This window comes from Asparagus officinalis, chromosome 6, assembly GCF_001876935.1.
Source record: "Asparagus officinalis chromosome 6, Aspof.V1, whole genome shotgun sequence".
NCBI classification, from domain to species: domain Eukaryota; kingdom Viridiplantae; phylum Streptophyta; class Magnoliopsida; order Asparagales; family Asparagaceae; genus Asparagus; species Asparagus officinalis.
Window position 1 is genome coordinate 52,208,569 of NC_033799.1, and position 19,705 is coordinate 52,228,273.

Sequence of the window (19,705 nt, forward strand, 5' to 3'; positions counted from 1 at the left end):
ACGCTTTGGCTAAGCAGAAAGAAAGTTTTAAATTCGAGATGGAGACGGCCATGCAGCAGATGAGAGAGATGCATGAACAGCAAATCCAAGCATTCAGGAACCAACAAGGTGAACCAAGCCACCGTAACCAGGTTGCTCAGGAAAAGGAGCACGCGGATGGGGATGAAGCTCACAATGCCAATAACCCTCCCATCAATGCAGGGGGTGGTAGTGAGGATGCCAACGGGGATACAAGTGAAGACTTGAAGATCAAAAGCCTCGAGAGTAAAATCAATACGTTGCTGTCTGCTCAAGAGGTAAAGAAAACGGGCATTCCTTGTCCATACCCGAGGGAATGGGAATCAATCCCCTATCCGGCGAAGTTTAGTCTAATCAACTTCACGCCGTTCGATGGAAGGGGTTCCCCCACCCAGCATTTGATTTATTTCAAATCGCACCTGGGTGCTATCTCTGGGAACGAGCCTCTGATGGTGCGGTCATTCGTCGGCACTCTTCGCGGAGCTGCCTTCGATTGGTATCGTCGCCTCAAGCCAGGAAGCGTGAACAGCTGGGATGACATGGAGACGAAGTTCCTTGCAAATTTCTTCGACGACGACACCGAGATCTCTATCGGATCGTTGCTCGACGAGAAACAAAAAGACGGGGAGTTAGTCGACACCTTCGTCAAAAGGTTCCGGAACAAGGCGATGAATTGCCGGGACCCGATCACCGAGGAATTCATTCTCCAGACTTGCCACAACAACCTCGCATTGGACGTATTGGAGGCAATGGGGACAGCACCGTCTGACACTTGGAAGGATCTGAAGGTGCGCGGTGAACAAGCCGAACGCTTCCTTAAAAGGAAGAAGGCCGAAAGGAACCAACCGACGGTTAATCTGCTGGACTCAAACTTCGCTTCCCGTGGTAAGGGCAAAGCACCTGCAGCTGCTGGTGGTGCTAATCAAGCGTCACAACAGCAATCCCGAAGGCAGCAGAAGACTTCGGGTCCGAGACTCCAGAGAGAGTATTCCTTCAAGGACGAAGACGTTCCAACCATCTTCGAATCGCTCCTCGAAGGCAACAAGATCAAGCTACCACCTATCACGAATCAGGAGGAAGCTGATAACACTACGGACCCAAAGTACTGTGCATACCACAGAAGGGTTGTTCATCCCACCAAGGATTGCTTTGCTCTCAGGAATAGCATTCAGACCTTGGTCGAAGCCGGCGTTATAACGCTAAGGTAAGCCAAATAAAAACGGCAAAACTCCGACCGGTATAAGAGTATAAACTGCTTCCTGACACTCCAAAGAGTATACGAGTATAAACTGTTTCTCAATCCTCCGACCGGTATAAGAGGTTAAACTACTCCCTGATACTCCAATAGGTATATGAGTCTAAACTGTTTCCCCACTTTTGACGGGAAGTTCCTGGAGAATATTAAGCTAATATTCTTAAGGATAACCCGGTTAGTTAACTGATAATAATGTCCGAACCAGTTCCGCAGAGGAAACTGGGGGTGGACGATTTATGTAACGGGAAGTTCCCAAAACCACAGCAATGTAATGAATAAGGACTCCCATTCAAGTTCTCACTGTGTCTGTGCACTCAACACTCTCTCTGTTAGAGTCTGGACGTAAAGTTCCTGATTGGTCAAACCTTCTTACAGTTAGGACCACAGTCAAAATCCCCTCTCGATTCTCCCAATGAACGAGAGGTCCACAAATCAAGCGATCAAACCTTCCTACAGTTAGGATCGTCTTAAACCTTCCATTCGGTCAAACCTTTCTACAGTTAGGACCAAAACCAAAAACCCCTCTCGATTCCTCCAATGAACGAGAGGTCCACTTTCAAATCGAGTGATCAAACCTTCCTACAGTTAGGGTCACCTCAAACCTCCCACTTGGTCAAACCTTCCTACAGTTAGGACCAAAACCACGATTCATTCTCGATAAACGAGAAATTCATCTTTAGTTCGATAATCAAACCTTCCGACAGTTAGGGTTATCCGAATCTTTTTGATTCTCGGAGTGGAGATCCCACTCTTAGTTTCACCTTTCCGGATTCTGGGGGTGGAGATCCCACCTCGAGTCTCCTTTCCTTCTTTGTTCGGGGAATAGAATATAAAATTCTTCCTTCCCCATACCAATCCTTTTCGAAGAATTCAGGATTCATCCTAGGAAGTTTATCCCGAATCCTAAGCAGGGATAAGTCTGCGCCTAACACGCGCTGCCGGTTTAGTCTTTTTTCTGCACAAAAAGACACCAGAGTTCGATTCTGGGGTATTCTATCCTGAAACCTAAGCAAGGATAAGTCTGCGCCTGACACGCGCTGCCGGTCAGTTCTTAACCGTTTAAAAAGAACACCCGTTCACATATTCAACATTGTGACAGGTTGTTATTAATAACACCAAAATCCATGCCTTACACGCATGGGGAATTTCATCCTGAATCCTAAGAAAGGATATGCCGACGCCTAACACGCGTCGCCGGTTTAGTCTTTCCCCGTAGAAAAAGACACCAGAGTTCGATTCTGGGGTATTTTATCCCGAAGCCTAAGGAGGGATAAGTCAACGTTTAATACACGTTGCTGGGTAGCCTATTCCCATGACAACGGCGAAGTCTATGTATTCAAAGTCATAGCAACAAGTCTTAGAGGATTCAGTCTCTAAGCACAACGTTACATGCGGAACGGATTTAGACAATCCGCATGCTAGCCCGACTCAAACGGTAGTCGGTAAAGGCTAATCAAATCCGTTAAAGGCTTGGGGTTAGCCAAAAATCCTAAAGTCAACGCCTAACACGCGTCGCCGGGTAGTCTATTCCCGTGAGAAAGACGAAGTCTACGTATTCGAAGTCGTAGCATCAAGTCTAAGGGAGTTCATTCCTTTAGCACAACGTCACATGCGGAACGGACTTAAGACAATCCGCATGTAAGCCCGATTCAAACGGTAATCGGTAAAAGCATGTCAAATCCGTTGAAGGCTGAGGATTTGCCAAAAATCCTAAGTCAACGTCTGATACACGTTGCTGTTTAGTCTTTTCACAGGAGAAAGACGAAGTCTACGTATTCAATATCGTAGCACTAAAAGGGTTAACTCTTTTAGCGTAACGTCACATGCGGAACGGACTTAAACAATCCGCATGCTAGCCCGACTCAAACGGTAGTCGGTAAAGGCGCATCAAACCCGTTGATGGCTGAGGATTTGCCAAAAATCCTATAAATACGAGAGTCACTGACGCATCAGCTTCTTTAGTTGGTCTCGTGACCTGAGCAACATACGACATTCAAAACCCTAAGGTCTACGCCAGACAACGCGTAACCTTAGGTCAACGCCAGTCAACGCGTTGCGATCAAAAGGTCAACGTACGACGGTCAAAACCCCAGGGTCAACGCCGGACAACGCGTAACCTTAGGTCAACGCCAGTCAACGCGTTACGATCAAAAAGTCAACGTACGACGTTCAAAACCCTACGGTCAACGCCGGACAACGCATAAATTCAACGTACGACGTTCGAAACCCTAGGGTTAACGCCGGTCAACGCATAACCCTAGGTCAACGCCAGTCAACGCGTTGCAAGCAAAAAATTCAACGTACGACGTCCAAAACCCTAAGGTCAACGCCGGACAACGCGTAACCCTAGGTCAACGCCTATCAATGCGTTGCAATGAAAGAATCAATACTCCGAAAAGTATACGAGTATAAACTAATCAATACTCCGAAAAGTATACGAGTATAAACTGCTTCTTACTCCGAAAAGTATACGAGTATAAACTGTTTCTTACTCCAATAAGGAATATGAGTATAAACTGTTCCCTAATTTTGGTTGAGAAGTTTCTGGAGAGTATTTTTCTAAAAAATATTCTTAAGGATAACTCAACAACACAACGCCGGACAACGCGTTCCACATAAAAACTCGACGCCAGCAATCGATGGTCAATTCTACGAGCTGAAGATCAAAAATCAGGAATCGACTTCAAGGTTCAAAATCTCCGACAAACGGTCAGACAATAAATGCAGCACCGGAACCCTTACAGACATTCGACAAAGCACCGAATAGCCTGAAGGATTGAAGGAATCAAGAACACAAGTCATTCCAAGGTCCCATTACACCGACTGAAGGTTGGGACATGCATATCCAAAGTATTCCAGACTCTTCTATAAAAGAACGAGACTGAAATACTTTGAAGGGGGTATCTGTAGGCGTATAAAACTGCTTATAGCACGCAAATAACGGAATACGTCCATTCGCGTGCGGGATCAAGCCAAGTGTTCGAAGAGTCAACGAGTCATCCAACCAAAGGCATACTCGGACGAATGACGATCGAATCAAGATCGGTTTCGGACTCCAACTCAGAAGCGGATTTACTGCCTAATCGGGATCCGGATTTACTGCCAAATCAGATCAGCAAATCGAATCCGAACCTATCAACTGCAGAACCGGAAAACGGGCACAAAGAGGCAAAACGACAAACACCTGGAGGTCGGCTCACCGAGCCACCCAGGTGGCTCGGCACAGTGCCGGCCACCTCGAGGTGGCCGACAGTGGCCGACGGTGGCCGACGTTTCTCTTTTTGCGGGCACTGTCCTGAGAGCCTATAAATAGGCCACCCCCTTGTCATTTGAGAAGGTTGGAAATTTTGGAGAGAGGCGAAGCCCTGCTGGATTGGAGACTCGGAACTTAAAAAAGATTGAAACTTTGGGACTTCGGGGACTCACTCCTTCAGATCTGGTGCTCGGCGATCATCAACGTCAAATAAGGCAGGAGTTCGAGAGGACCGGATCTCAGATCTACGTTGCTACACTCCGGATCTAAGCTTGGTCTTAGATCCCGACACTTGGACGATTGTTTCCTTAGTGAAACAATCCTCCCCGGCTATTATTTCCTTGGTGAAATAATACCCGTCGTACTGCGTAGATCCGACCGGATCTAGATCTCGCGTTGGTCCACGGCAAATAACCCCGGCGCAGGCAAAGAACCCACCAAGCGAGCAACCGCAAAACAGGAGCTCGCGATTCGTTCGACACAAAAGGAGAAAAGTTGTAATCTTTGTTTATTTTTATTTGATTTTCGTTGTAACCGGATCTTATAAAAAGACCGGATCTTTTGTAACTCAAAAAGTTGTAACTCAAGATGACAATGGAATCATTAATGAAGAAAGCAACAAATTTTCCAGCGAACAACGACGAAGTGGTGGCACAATCCGATGTTCATCTCACGGGAACGACTGTGGAAACTCTCATTGTAGTGTTTGATCAAGCCAAGTACGAGGAAGCTCTTTCCTCTGGATCGTTTAGCCCCAAGGCTAGGAGCAACATCCGCAAGATCTCCAAAGAGATCAAAACTATTGCTAAAATACCAAAGAAAGCCCTCACCTTTGGCCAAGATTCATTGAACAGCCCCTCCGCTAAAGGAGCGGGCTTAGCCTCTGTTGAACTCGTCTAACGAGTTGAACGTTCCACGTCCACGTCAACACGACGTGTCACGGGTCACAAACGATCTATATGGGAGGTGATCTCTATAAACACCAACGACGTTGTCGCAAAGGCTGTGAAACAAGCCAAAAAGAACGCCACTCGAAGACGAAGAAGATCCATACGACGGGCGCATCTTGGAGAAAGCTGATCTCTTGCCCAACGCGAGGATCGCGTTTTTGAGACTCTGCCTGAACACATCGTTTCTACTCCAGAACGCACACTTCGCGGCAATGAGCCCAATTATGAGCCTCGCATGATACAGCTAAAACACGACCCTCAATAGCGCGTTGTTCCTCAAAAACGCAGCCCTCAGGAAGGCACTGCTAAAGATAAACGCATATCTCAAGAGTGCGTTCAAGTGGAATATGACCCTCAGGGGTCTCTTTCACCAACCAAACGCGACCCTCAAGGGTGCGTTCAACCAAAACATGATCCTCAGGGGTCTGTTACATCATTTAAACGCAGACCTCAGCCTAATGTTTACAAATCCAAACGCGACCCTCACGTTTATTCTCAAGAACGTGACGTGGTCTGCCAAGTTCAAAAAGGTCAACATGGACTTAAAATCCATGTTTGACAAGAATCAGTCTTATCCATTCAAGAGCAGGGGGTTCCATTTCCATCTTCATGCTCGGTGAAAAGTTCTTCTCAAGTGTCTGATTTACGGGAATTGTTGTCGAGAAGAAGACCAACACGGCAAGCAGTTCATTCCTGCCAATGTGAGCGGCTTATTTCAGTAGTCCTTTCAGAATACCATTGTTGTGCACTTGAACCTCGACAATCTGTGTTCGACAGATTGACGGATGTTGCTAGACCTATCAAGCGATGACGTCATCACAAGAAGAAAGTTTCTGAAGCTGAATATCCCAAGGTCACTATCAATGTGATCGGCAGAGGGAAAGCCTCGGCTCCTAATTCTGATGAATCAGAAAGAAGTCACTCTCCGACTATCAAGGATGTCTGTGATGAGTTTGAAGGGATATATCGCCGCACTCACACTTGGACAGGAGCCATCCGCTCAGTTAATTATCAAAAGTTAGCCAAGGGGATTACTTTGGATGACGAACATTCAACAATTGCTGATTCTCAATCATCAAGCTCCGTCATGGCACGAGAAGCTCCCGCCTACATGACTGGGGGTCACGACGACTTAGCAAAGAGAGTCGACGAGCATCAAGTCATGCTTCAAGCACAGCAAGAGACCCTTCTTCAGATGAAGGATATGTTGGCCCAGCTCATTGTAGAAAAAGTCCAAAAGCCTGAATCTTCCCGGAGGACCATTCGAAAGGGAAAACAGAAGGTGCACGAGAATTCAGATCGTGAAACTCATAACCTGGAATCCCCTTCTAAAAACGAAAAGGAGATGGAAAGAGAGCTACATCCTCAGTCATCTAAAGTGGACGAGTTAGAGGCCCGCCTCAACGCAATCGCCAACAGAAGCGAGCTTCGCGAGGAATGAGTGATACAGCTCCCTATTCGTCAAAATTTAAGGCCCCAACCTTGCAACCGTTTGATGGCACATGATCACCAAACTAGCACATCTACTACTTCAAGTCACAGACCGGAGATGTAGTAGCAAACAACGCCATTTTGACCCATTTGTTCATCGGCACCCTTAAGGGTGTTGCTTTTGAGTGGTTCATGAAGCAGCCTGCTGGATCTATTCAAAAATGGGTAGATCTGGAAAGGCTCTTCTTAGCCAGATTCTTCGAAGATGATACAGAAGTGTCTGTCCCAACTCTTCTCGCTACTAAGCAAAGGAAGGGAGAGACCATCAAGACTTACGTTGAGAGATTTCGTAGCACGGCGTTACGATGCCCGTCAGGTATGACCCAATCGACTTTGGTTGAAACTTGCAGGCATAATTTGCAGACCCAGCTCCTCGCTCAAATGGGGGTAACGGAATGTCGCTCCTGGAGACAACTGGTTTCGCAAGGAGAACAAGCTGAAGAAATCATTGCTCGGGTCAAGGCTGAAGAAGCTACTCAACCAAAACCGCAGCAACAGCGCAACCAAAACAATGCTCCACGCTCCAAGGGAAAAGAGACTTTGGCTGCCGACGCCAACACGCGTGTACCACCTCCTAAGCAAGGTAAAGCACCAAACCAACCAAGAGCACCCAAGCAGTACTCGTTCCACATGGACACTTTGTTCTAACTGCTTCCGAAGAACAACAAACTACAGCTTCCTGATATCAGAAAACCAGATGAAGCAGGGAAGGTGGATGACCCCAATTACTGTCGTTATCATAGGTTTTTGGGATATTCCAACAGAAAATGCTATGTCTTCAAAGACATTTTACAAAATCTGGTGAATGCTAACGTACTCACACTGAAGCCCGAGTAGAAGACTGTATCCACTAATTTGATAGCGGTCCAGTTCGGTGATTTCTCTCCAATAGCAGCTATACAGACGGTGTTATCCCCATCCATAAAGGGGAAATACACATGAAAAATACTAACTTACACAGTCAGAAGGACAGGAGGTTGGTACCCCTCACTATCCTAAAAGGGGAGATCATGTGGGTCCATCCCGACCTGGTTGAAGACCAACAGTGGACGAGCACTACGTCTAAAAAGAAGAGAGGCAAGGGTAAACCATCCAATATGATTAGCCCCTCCCTTAATGAGAATTATGATCATCTCAAACCTCTCACCGACTCAGAAGAAGAGAGGATTGTTCTTGCAGCATACCCAGGAGGCAATCCTAGCACCCGGTCAGGAAAAGCTTACCTGAAAGACTATGATCAGAATGCTCAAGAAGCAGAAGAACAGCACCAAGACGCTGGGGGTTCTATTCCTCAAAAGACAGCTGATAAAGGGAAACAAAAGGAAACCCGGTACAATAAGAATCTTCTTCAAGAAGTTGGGGAATGCAGCACTCCTTTTCGATTCAATGTATTAGCGCAGTTGGCTAACATACCGGCCAGAATTACTCTGTACGAGCTCCTGAGGCTGTCTAAAACCACCAAGGAAGCTATGATTGAAGCTTTAACAAACACAGAAAGCTTTATCACACAAGTCATTCCAATTCCTGAAGCTTCTGAAGATCAATCTTACCTGCAATGCTTACAAGCAGCAAAAAGTCTACCATGCATATCATTCACTCAGAAAGATATGCAAGTAAAACACAAGCATGACAGACCTTTGTACTACACAGGGTACATTGGGTCCTCGGAAATCAGTCGTGTTCAAGTTGACCCGGGCTCAGCACTCAGCATCATGCCTTACAAGGTCATGCAGGTCTTAGGGATTCCCATCATCGGTTGAACACCACCCAGGCCGCTATCTTTGGTTTCAATGCTAACAGCACTCGGCCCCTAGGGAAGATCAAGCTTAGGTGTCAAATCGGAGATCTCAAGTCTGAGGTGACATGTTACATCATAGATGCTGACACATCCTACAATCTATTGTTAGGACGACCATGGATTCACGCAAATCGCATTGTCCTGTCGACCCTACATCAGGTCATGAAGTATGTTAATGATGAGGGGGAAGTCCAAAGCCTCATTGTGGAAAAGTACCCTTTTAGAGGGGTGGAAAACTTCCACACAGATTCGATTTTCTACTCATAATCACAGGAGAAAGAAGATGTTAACAGTGGTAATGAAGCCGACGTCGAACCAGACTCTGAAGAAGATTGTCCATGGGAGTTAAATTTAAATGTAATGGGTTAGGTCGAGAACAATAATAATGGACCGAGTGAGGGTGAATGGTGCATTAATGAAGATTTTATTTTGGCGTACTTGTCTCATGTGTCCTCTAAAATGAACAAATAGAGAATGATCTTAATACAGGTACCAACCAATGGCACACATTGCGTTCAGAGGCATCCCTCACATTACTGATTAAGTCATCCTTCACTTTAGATGAAGAAGTAAAAGATGCACAGAAGGCTTTCTTCAAAGTCCCGTCCAAAAGGAGAGGCAGAAGCCGATCTACTTCGGTAAAGTTAAACCTAGATTACTCAAACAAGGAAGTTCAGAAGAAGATAATAGGATCTCTCAATTCTATTATCAAGAACCCAATTCTATACATCTGATGAAACGAATGGGATACAACTTTAATAAAAAAACAGGGTTTAAACTTGGGGAAAGGAAGGCGAACACCGATTCGAATGTCTCTCACCCTTGAAGGAAAACCTCCGGATTATTATCAAAAGACTGGAAGAGGTGTGGGCTATGTCACAACTCCCTCTATCTTAGAAAATAAAACCAGTAACTATCTGTGTCAGGATCATTCATCCGAGACATCATCATGGGAATCTGATGTCAGCGTCGGGCCTTTCTTTAGAAGTTTGATCGTGAACATGGTTTCAACTAGTCATCCAGATGAAGACGCAGGGGGTGACGAAGAGTTAATCGAATCAACCAATGATCCCTGGATCAAACGCCTTAACATATTGTGGGATATGCGCTTCGAACATCGTGAACTACCTACTGAAGATAAAGTGATCCAGGTCAACATGGGAGATGAATCCGACCCTAAGCCTATCTTCATAAGTGAAAGCTTATCACCATCCGAGAAAGAGGACCTTATATCTCTCATCCGAGAATATATAGATGTCTTCGCTTGGAATTATGAGGATATGCCTGGCCTTGACCCAAAAGTAGTCATGCATCGTCTCAACATTGATCAGGATGCAAAACCCGTTAAACAACAACATCACCGATTTCGTCCAGATATCATGGAAGCAATTGAGTCAAAAGTTAAAAAGCTTGTAGACTCAGGCTTTGTCAGAGAGGAACAGCACTCGGACTGGGTAGCCAACATTATCCTAGTTCCTAAGAAGAACGGTAAGGTCCGAATATGCATCGACTTTCATGAACGTAATGCAGCTTATCCAAAAGACGAGTTTCCTCTTTCCATTACTGATGTCATGATTGACAATACCTACGGATATGAAAGGATGTCTTTCATGGATGGATTCTCCAGATATAATCAAATCAAGATGTATCCTGAAGACGAAAAGCATACTACGTTCAGAACACCATTGGGGGTATATTGCTATACAGTGATGCCCTTTGGCTTGAAAAACACAGGTGCAACTTATCAACATACAATGAACACCATCTTCCATGAACATCTGCGTAAGAATATTGAATGCTACGTCGACGACATAGCAGTGAAAAGCCAACACAAAGGTGATCATCTTACAAGCCTGAAGATAATGTTCAATATCATGCGAGCACATCAACTGAAGATGAACCCGACAAAATCATTCCTTGGAGTATCGAGCAAAAAATTCCTAGGATTTATAGTTACATCTAAGGGAATTTCTCTTGATCCAGAGAAAGTTCGTGCTATCCAAGACATGCCGTCTCTAAAGAATCTCAAAGGTTTGCAAGACAGATTGGCTTACATCCAGAGATTCATATCTAATCTCTCAGGATGATGCCAACCTTTTCTAAGCTTATGAAGAAGGGAGTATGATTCGTTTGGGATGGAGACTACCAAAGAGTATTTAAGGAGATTAAGAGATATCTCACCCAACCGCCGGTTCTTGTGGCCCTAATATCAGGAAAACCATTCTTGTTATATATGAGAGCCATGGACCATTCTCTTAGAGCTTTATTAGCCCAGAACAATGACCAAGGAAAGGAGTAGGCAATTTACTACCTAAGTAGGACCATGATGAGAGCCGAACACCGGTATAATCCGGTTGAAAAAAATGTCTTGCTTTGGTATTCGCCATCCAAAAGATGCGACACTACCTGGTTAGACAAACAATCCATGTCATCTCTAAGGTAAATCCTTTGAGAGTCCTTATGACGAAATCGTCCTCCCTGAATTGCCGGCTAGCAAAATGGGCAATCCTTCTATCATAATACGACATGCAATTTATACCCCAGAAGGCTGTTAAAGGCCAAGTGTTGGCAGTCTTCTTAGCCGATCACCCAGTGCTAGGAACGTCTAAGTTGTATGAAGAGTTGCCCGACGAGGTTGTTGAAGCTTGCGTAACTCGAGAAGTTAAGCAGGTGTGGAAATTATTCTTTGACGGTGCATCTAGAGAAAACCCTTATGCAGCAATTACCGTCGGAATAGGAGTCATATTCATTTCTCCAAACGGTCACGTGATCCCAAGAGGTTTTTTCCTGATCGAGCCCTGCACCAATAATGTAGCTGAGTATAATGCTCTGCTATTAGGAATGCAATTTGCAGAAGAGCTCAACATTCGACATCTTGAGGCTTATGGTGACTCTCAGCTCATCGTAAATCAAGTCTGAGGGGAATACGAAGTGTGTCATGAGGATCTGATCTCGTACTACCTCGCTGTGTTAAAGCAATCAAAGAAGTTCGAAGGTTTCTTCATTGGATATATTCCAAGAGCTCAGAATACTTATGCAGATGCTTTAGCCTCGTTGGCAACTTCATTGGCATTGCCACCAGGGGCTGAAATAATGATTCCGATCACGGGACGCGAGCTATACTGTTCCAAGCTTCCTATAGAGGAAAGTTAAGACAAGACAACAGCAGGAGAAGTCTGCACAACCTCCATGGAGCTTGAATCCAGGGATTAGCGATTCCCGTACATTGATTATGTCTTATACGGGATTTTGCCCAATAATTCTAAGGAAGCTGCCGCTATTAAACGAAAGGCCATCCGATTCTATTACGACACGGTTTCCCAAATATTATATCGTAAATCACATGATGGAGTTTTGCTTCGATGCCTTTCTCGAAAGGAAGCAAAGGAGGCTCTCAAGGAGGCTCACGACGAAATGTGCGGAGCCCATCAACCCGGGGCTAAGTTGGGAGATCGCCTCCGACGAATTGGCTATTATTGGCCAAGCCCATCAACCCGGGGCTAAGTTGGGAGATCGCCTCCGACGAATTGGCTATTATTGGCCAAAAATGTTCTCAGACGCAGTTGACTATGCTAAACGTTGTCACGCATGTCAAATTCATGGTGACTTTATCCATCAAGCGCCAGGGAACTTACATCCCACATCTGCGTCTTGGCCGTTCGAAATGTGGGGTATGGATGTCGTGGAACCAATTTCTCCTCCGACTTCCAAAGGACACCGGTTCATTTTGGCTGTAACCGATTACTTCTCCAAATGGGTGGAGACAATCCCACTGAAAGAAGTCAAGACTTCGAATATGATTAAATTTATCAAACATCACGTCATCTACCGTTTTGGAATCCTGAGATGAATAGTTCACGAGAACGGAACACAATTTGTTAGCTTTGGATTTTAGAGATTTTGTGATAAGTTTAGAATCCAAAGTGTTGCCTCTACAGCATATTATCCGCCAGCAAATGGCCTTGCAGAAGCTTTTAATAAGACCATCGTGAAGCTTCTCAAAAAGTTTGTTTCAAAGAGCCGACGTGATTGGGACAAAAGACTCGGTGAATGTTTATAGGCCTACCGCACAATGGTGAGGACCCCAGCAAAAGCTACGCCATTCTCTTTGGTATATGGATGCAAAGTTGTGCTACCGTTAGAAATTCAGATCTCTTCCCTGAGAGTCGCTATCGCAACTGGAATGACAGAGGAAGAGAAACATCAACTGCGCCTTCAGGAACTTGAAGCCTTAGACGACAAGCGACTTCAAGTTCAGCAAGAGATCAAGTTGTATCAAGCCCGAATTTCTAAAGCCTACAACAAAAAGGTTAAAGAATGAATTTTCAAGAAAGGCGATTTGGTCTTAGCCGTCAGACGACCCATGGTGATGACACACAAAACCAAAGGGAAGTTCTATCCCAAATGGGAAGGACCCTTCGTAATAGAATCAGTTTATTTGAATGGAGCTTATCATCTCATTGATCAAAAAGGAGACAGGCTCATGATGCCAATTAACGGGAAGTTCCTTAAGAGATACTTCCCATAAGTCATGTATCCCCCTCTTTCTCTCTCAAACTCCACTCAAGTCAGGCTGGGGGTTGCCAATTCAGAGTGTATTACGGGAATAAATGTTTAATTTCCCTGTTTTGTATGTCGTCATGTTAACATTACACCTCTAACGGTTGAAATTTTCTGGAATTATTCTAAGTGGTAATAAAGAGAATTTTGAGTTCATGCTAAGTTAACACTACGCTTATGGCATTTGTATTACTTTTCATTGTCCCGAATTAGAATTCAACAAGAGAGATGATGAAAGACGACATGATATCATTTTCATTCAATATTATTAATTTGATACAAAGTGACGATAATCGAAATGAAAATGATACAAAATTATTCCCCAGCCAAAAACAGTATAAAATTTAAGCATCAGGATTCATCAACTTAAAGGACTTCAGCCTGGACTTGAATGCAGAAAGTTTCTCTTCGTGAGCGGCCCGGACTCGTTCTTCAATCTCCTTTCTGAGTTCTGCTTCAGCAGGGGCTGCAGTAGCAATCTCTCTTCGAATTCCTTCAGATGCGTGGAGTGTGCTGCAAAAATCCTTTAAAATGTTGTTGCTTTGAAGCCGAAGCCCTTTTTTAACATCCGCATAATGACCCAACTGGGCTTTCATCTGGACCAACTCGTCCTCTAATCGATCAATGGCTTCTTCAGTGACACGAATATCAAAAACAACACTATTTATATCAGTATACACCTGAGTATGTTGCTCCTTTAAGATCGTTATGCGAGCCTTTTATCAGATAAATCCTTGCGAAGGATCTCTTGATGATGTATCTTTGAGATTGTAGCCAAGGAGAGAGCCTGCTCCTCTTCAGATTTCAGATTGGTGCACTGTAGCTTTATAAAAGCCGCCAACTCTGCTTCCAAGAGGATGACACTCTCCTTACAATGTTCGCTCCACGACACATCACCTTTATCATTGATTTTATCTAAACAGTTAGTCAAGATGGGTTCAAAATGCTTAAAGGAAGCACCCCCAAGACTGACGACATCAATAGTCATCTGTATCCAGTATTCTAATTCCTCTATTAGTTTCCTCAGAGCTCTCGAATGTGGAGGAGGAACAGTTAGATAGATCAGACCCGTATACTCATTACGAGTAGATGGAGGAACAACCTCGGAAGGATGGTCTTCATGTATACCCTAATCCTAGATGAGAGGAGGAGAAGCGGACTCCAAACCCTCAATGGGCAATATCTCGTCGGCTCCTACCTCCTCAGGAATAGAAGGGATCGATCGAAGCATTTCGTCATCCCTATCAGCCAAGTGCGCAACAGGTACAGATTTCATCGCGTCCCCCATCAACTTGGCCCTCTTAGAATTTTTGGCGACAACGAGTTTTCTCTTGCGAATTATCCTATCATATTCGCCTTCCTCTTCAACAGTAAGTCTTTTTCCCTGATGATCTTAAAGAGTGAGGTACAAAAGTGGGCGCTTCCTCAGGAACTTCCTCAGCCGCCTTGTCTTCAGGAGAGTCAGCAATTAACGACCCCTCTTCAGTCCCCATAGGAACCTCTTCTTCAGAGGGCTCAATGGTGGGCACCTCCTTTTGGGCTTCGACAGCTCCGACCACTCCTCGTTCACAAGATAGATACTCTTATATTCCCGGTAAATTAGTCTTGGTGGAACCGCTTCTCGATTTGTATAATTCTCGAATCTCGCTTATACATGAAGTGTAGATATCTTATTCCGAGATTTGAGAAGCCTCATTAAACAAATCGCGGAAGTCCGCAATGGTGGAACAGCCAAGCGGTGAGTTGGGTAAGGTAAAGTGCGCATGAGTCCCTCCGACGGAGAAGAAGTACCACGCGCGGGCCCCTTCGTACAAGTTCCCAACCTGAGCCAATGCCGAGTTAGGATTGCTAATATAAAGCTGATCATATCCAAATTGTCTGGCGAATCAAGAAGGCATGTAAGGTTCAATGATGCACTTCGCCCTCAAGCGATAGACCAGATAGCCCAACCTGATCATGAGAAGCCATCTGAAGGTGCCTTCTTCCAAAGAGGACGAGCCTTCAAAAAGCACGTCTGTAAAGCTCGTACCCTCTTCATCAGCTCCATCAAAGTTAAGAACACAACAGAAGACTCCATACTTGTCTTCCTGAGACAAAAGCAGTCGAGCCCTGACTATATAGGCATTAGTCCATGTGGCCGACTCCAGCCTCTGTACAAAGGGAATATAAGCGTCATCGTCTTCAGATACCCCCGTCATCAATGAAGGGTAATGTAGCACGAACCAGACCACCAAGTACGTATACGACACTGGTACACGTGGTTGGGGTGTTTTCCCAGCTTTCCTCCCAGTAGCCTTAATTCCCCGGGCGTCGACAAGTTCAAAGGTCAATATCTTTAAGTCACTCTGTACGCAGCCTACCATAGCAGTGAGGAGGCTCACGGGCCTCCCATAAGCTAATAAGACAATTGGGTATACGACCTCAGCTAATATCGCCTCGACTGGTTTTGATGGTACTACACACCACTTCAACCAGATCATGAAGAAGCCAGCGAGGAGAGCCACGTCGGAAATAGGAATTGTGGCCTGGTAGTGAAAACTTTCAAATTTGACACCAGCCTCAAACCCATCTTCCATGTGCTCAGTCTTGTAAGCAGCGTTAGAAGCCTTAATTCGGGCCTTAGCGTCTTTAAGAGAAATAGCAGCTAGTCGGGTCACGACCTCATCTTTCTGACCTAAGTTTTGAAAGAGATAGTCTGCCCATGCAGTATGCATAAGACCCCCCCTCCGCGCATCCCAACAACCTAAGCACATATGTAGAAGTGGCACATCAGCTCCCAAAAGGTAGCGTAAACTTCTGGGTGTGCCACTCTTAAAATGGAGAGCTCTTCAGTAGTGGGGAGGAATTCTTCATAGGGCATCCGCCCTAATGGCAGCCCGGATACCGCTTGCATCTCATGTAGATCAAAGCCTAACTCCCCTACAGGTGTGAAGAATGTGTAGCTGTCTGGGTTGTATCTCTCTAACATGGCGAAGAAATTGGGATAGCTTTGAACAATCCCACACCGAGTAGCTAACACCGGGATCGTGAGACCCGATTGAGCGAGCGGTTCCTTAAGCTCCTCAAGAACAAAATCCACCATCTGGGTCTACCAACCTCCTTCTCCAGAACAAACCCATCCTGGGGATCTGAACGTCTTCATAGGGAATTCACCCTGAGTCGCGATGAACTAGCGAATGAAGACATTCGCTGGAAGTGGTGCTTCTCGAGCAAGATCCTTTTTCTCAAATAGGCCGGGTCTCAAGCCCTTGAGTTATCCCCCAATTTGTGTGCGACCTTGTCGACCAAATCCAAGCGACATATTTTCTTTCTCCTTGACTATATCAAAAGTAAAACCTCGGCAACAGTTCACATTCAAGAAGTAGGAGAGTGGATACATCCTCTTCATATTTGGGAGAAAGAGGAAGCAGTTATTGACTCTCCCTAGCAGCTTTGAATCTTCTGCATGTATAAGACGGTCATCAGCTGCTATGTGATCTCCAAAAATGAACGCCGGTTTAGGGAATTGATCATGGCCGGCAGGAGTCTCCAAGTCTAAGTCAGTGATCAAAGCTCTAAGAGTAGAGCATCGTGGGAATCTGAGCATGCTCGTTCTCTCCGAGTCAGGAAAAGTGCACAATAGAATTATGCTACGAAGGTTAAAAACTTCATTCGTGTCAGGACCGCCAATATACCCGAAATGATGCTCTTGCGAAAGCAGCACATTCGGAAAGAACACTGCAAAGTCAAAAACAAAGATTAACAGCTGAAGCAAGTTGTTGACATAAATCTAAAAGAAGAAACTAGAAACACAGAGGAAGGCCCACAAGTCAAATCTTAAACACAAGGGCCAGCCACGTGTTGTAAATCCTAAATACGGGAGTCGAGACATGCGTTATGAAGCTCAAACGTGAAGGCCAAAACCTACATTTAGAATTCAAAACGCTGGGGTCAACAGCGCGTTTCACAATGAACACAGAGTCCTAACTCTACGTTTTTATTAAACTAAAATGAGTCATCTTTCTCATTGTCAAGAACCCATCTAGGGTTTTCAAAAAACTTGTCAAGACAAGTTATTATGATCACCACCTAGCATGGCAGGGAAGCCCACGCAACGGTGACAGCGGTGACGACGTTCCTACAGAAACAAGAACACCACCGGCGTCCCTAGCCGACGATGTTTTGGAAGTCGCTCCAGCGACCTTCTTGGAGCCAGAGCTCATCCTTCGTGGCGCCATTGATGCAATCAGTCAGAGAAGATGTTGTTGGTCGAAGAGGACGAAGTTCGCCGGGACTCTTGTCGAAAGCAAACGAGAATTCTCGTTCTTGGAACTAAGCCAAAAATAGAAAGAGTCAAATGACTCTTGACGTGACCACACATGTCTATTTATAACAGACGTTAAGCTGTTAAAGTGGTACGGGATTCTAGGATAAAATCCCAACCATTTTTCGAAACGTAATCTTTAGCGTTTTTAGATAAAGCCAGTTAAGAATTTAACCTTAACGCGAAGTTCACCTCCACGTTCAAATTCCCAAATGCTAGGCCCAGACCGACGTTATGAGGGTTCTTAACTTTGCGTTTCGAATCTCAAACGCAAATGTCACCTTTACGTTGCAATTTTTCCAAACGAAGGATCCATCCTTGTGTTCTCAAACATGACACTTAGTCTCTAAGGTCATAATTCCTTTTAACAGAGTGTTAATCAAAACCTCTGAATCTCTTCAACAAGATCTAAGTCATTTTTAGTTGACAAATCTTTCGTTAGATTAACACTACACTTCTGACAATCATCATTCCCGCAGAGTTGGCATTTAGCCTGCATTTCTCCCAATGCAATGACAATTCTGTTAAAACCAATGTATTGATTCTCGTTAATAGAATGATAAGTCTCCAAAACCATTCAAATCATGATTAATTTACTAACTCTTCTAAGCAGAGTAGTAAATAACCAATTTATCAACTCCCTTCAGCGGGATGATAAAATCCTAAAAACCTTGTTCAAATCATCAAGTATCACAATTCATCATTCCGATAAAAAATCATTTAGAAATCATCCCCAGCGAGACGCTAAAATATCTTCCCCACAGGTGTCACGTTAAAATCACACCTCTGACAAACCCACTTATCGACTCTCCCTAATAGAGCGATAAGTCCTCAAAATTACCCCGAACGTAATATTTTTCTTGTCACGTTAAAATCACACATCTGACAAAATCCACTTATCGACTCTCCCCAATAGAGCGATAAGTCCTCAAATTTACCCCGATCGCAATATCTTTCTTGTCACGTTAAAATTACACCTCTGACAAAATCCGCTTATCGACTATCCCCAATAAAGCGATAAGTCCTCAAAATGGCCCCAATCGCAATATCTTTCTTGTCACATTAAAATCACCTCTGATAAAATTCACTTATCGACTCTCCCCCAATAGAGCGACAAGTCCACAAAATTACCCCGATCACAACGTTTTTCCTGTTACGTTAACATCATACCTCTACTAGTTCCCCCCCCCCCCTATTTGAACCTTTTTTATTCCTCTACATAAGAAGTGTTCTCATAAAATCCACAGCGGATTAAACTCTTTCCAGAATTATCCCTAGTGGTAATAAGGAAAATTTTTGAATTTCACTCTATGAGAAAATTCACGCTAAGTTAATGCTACACCTCGGCACTTATAGACTTCTTTCAGTGTTTAAAGTAAAAGTATAACACAGGAAGAACTCTACTGGTCAGTCCTGGGAAATGACAAGTATTCATCCACAGCAGAATAAAATTTTCTGGAATTATCCTAAGCGATAATAAAAAGAATTTTCTAAATCAAGGCTATTGTGGAAATTTATGCTAAGTTAAAATCACACCTCTGGCATTCCTCGTAATTTCATTGCTTCAGATCAAAACATGATATATGCAATAAATAATGAGAAACCAATATCACTTTTTATTCAGAAGCCAAAAAAAGTGATACAAAGCAGAGCTGTTCTTATGAAAAAGAATAATACAAGGTCAAATCAAAAGAAACAAGTCGAGCTTTGGCATCAGAGAGTTTTTCCTCATGGTTTGTCCGTACAATAGCTTCAGCCTTCCTTCGTAGCTCGTCCTCAGTGGGTGCTACTACAGCAGCTACCTCCTTCTTTGCTCTTTCAAGAGCCTAAGCTTCTTTATGATAATTCAAAAGTGTGTCCGCATTTTTGGCACTAAGTATATTAACAACATCTTCTTCACGAGATAGCTGAGCCTTCAATCTCAGTACTTCCGCCTCAGCTTCAACAAGTTTTGTACGAATAAGGTCCATAGAAGCAGTGGAGAGCTCTAATTCTTTTTGTCTCAGACTGCTCTGCTCTTGCAAGTGATAATCATATTTTTATTACAATTTTATACCCTCATTATCTATTTTATATG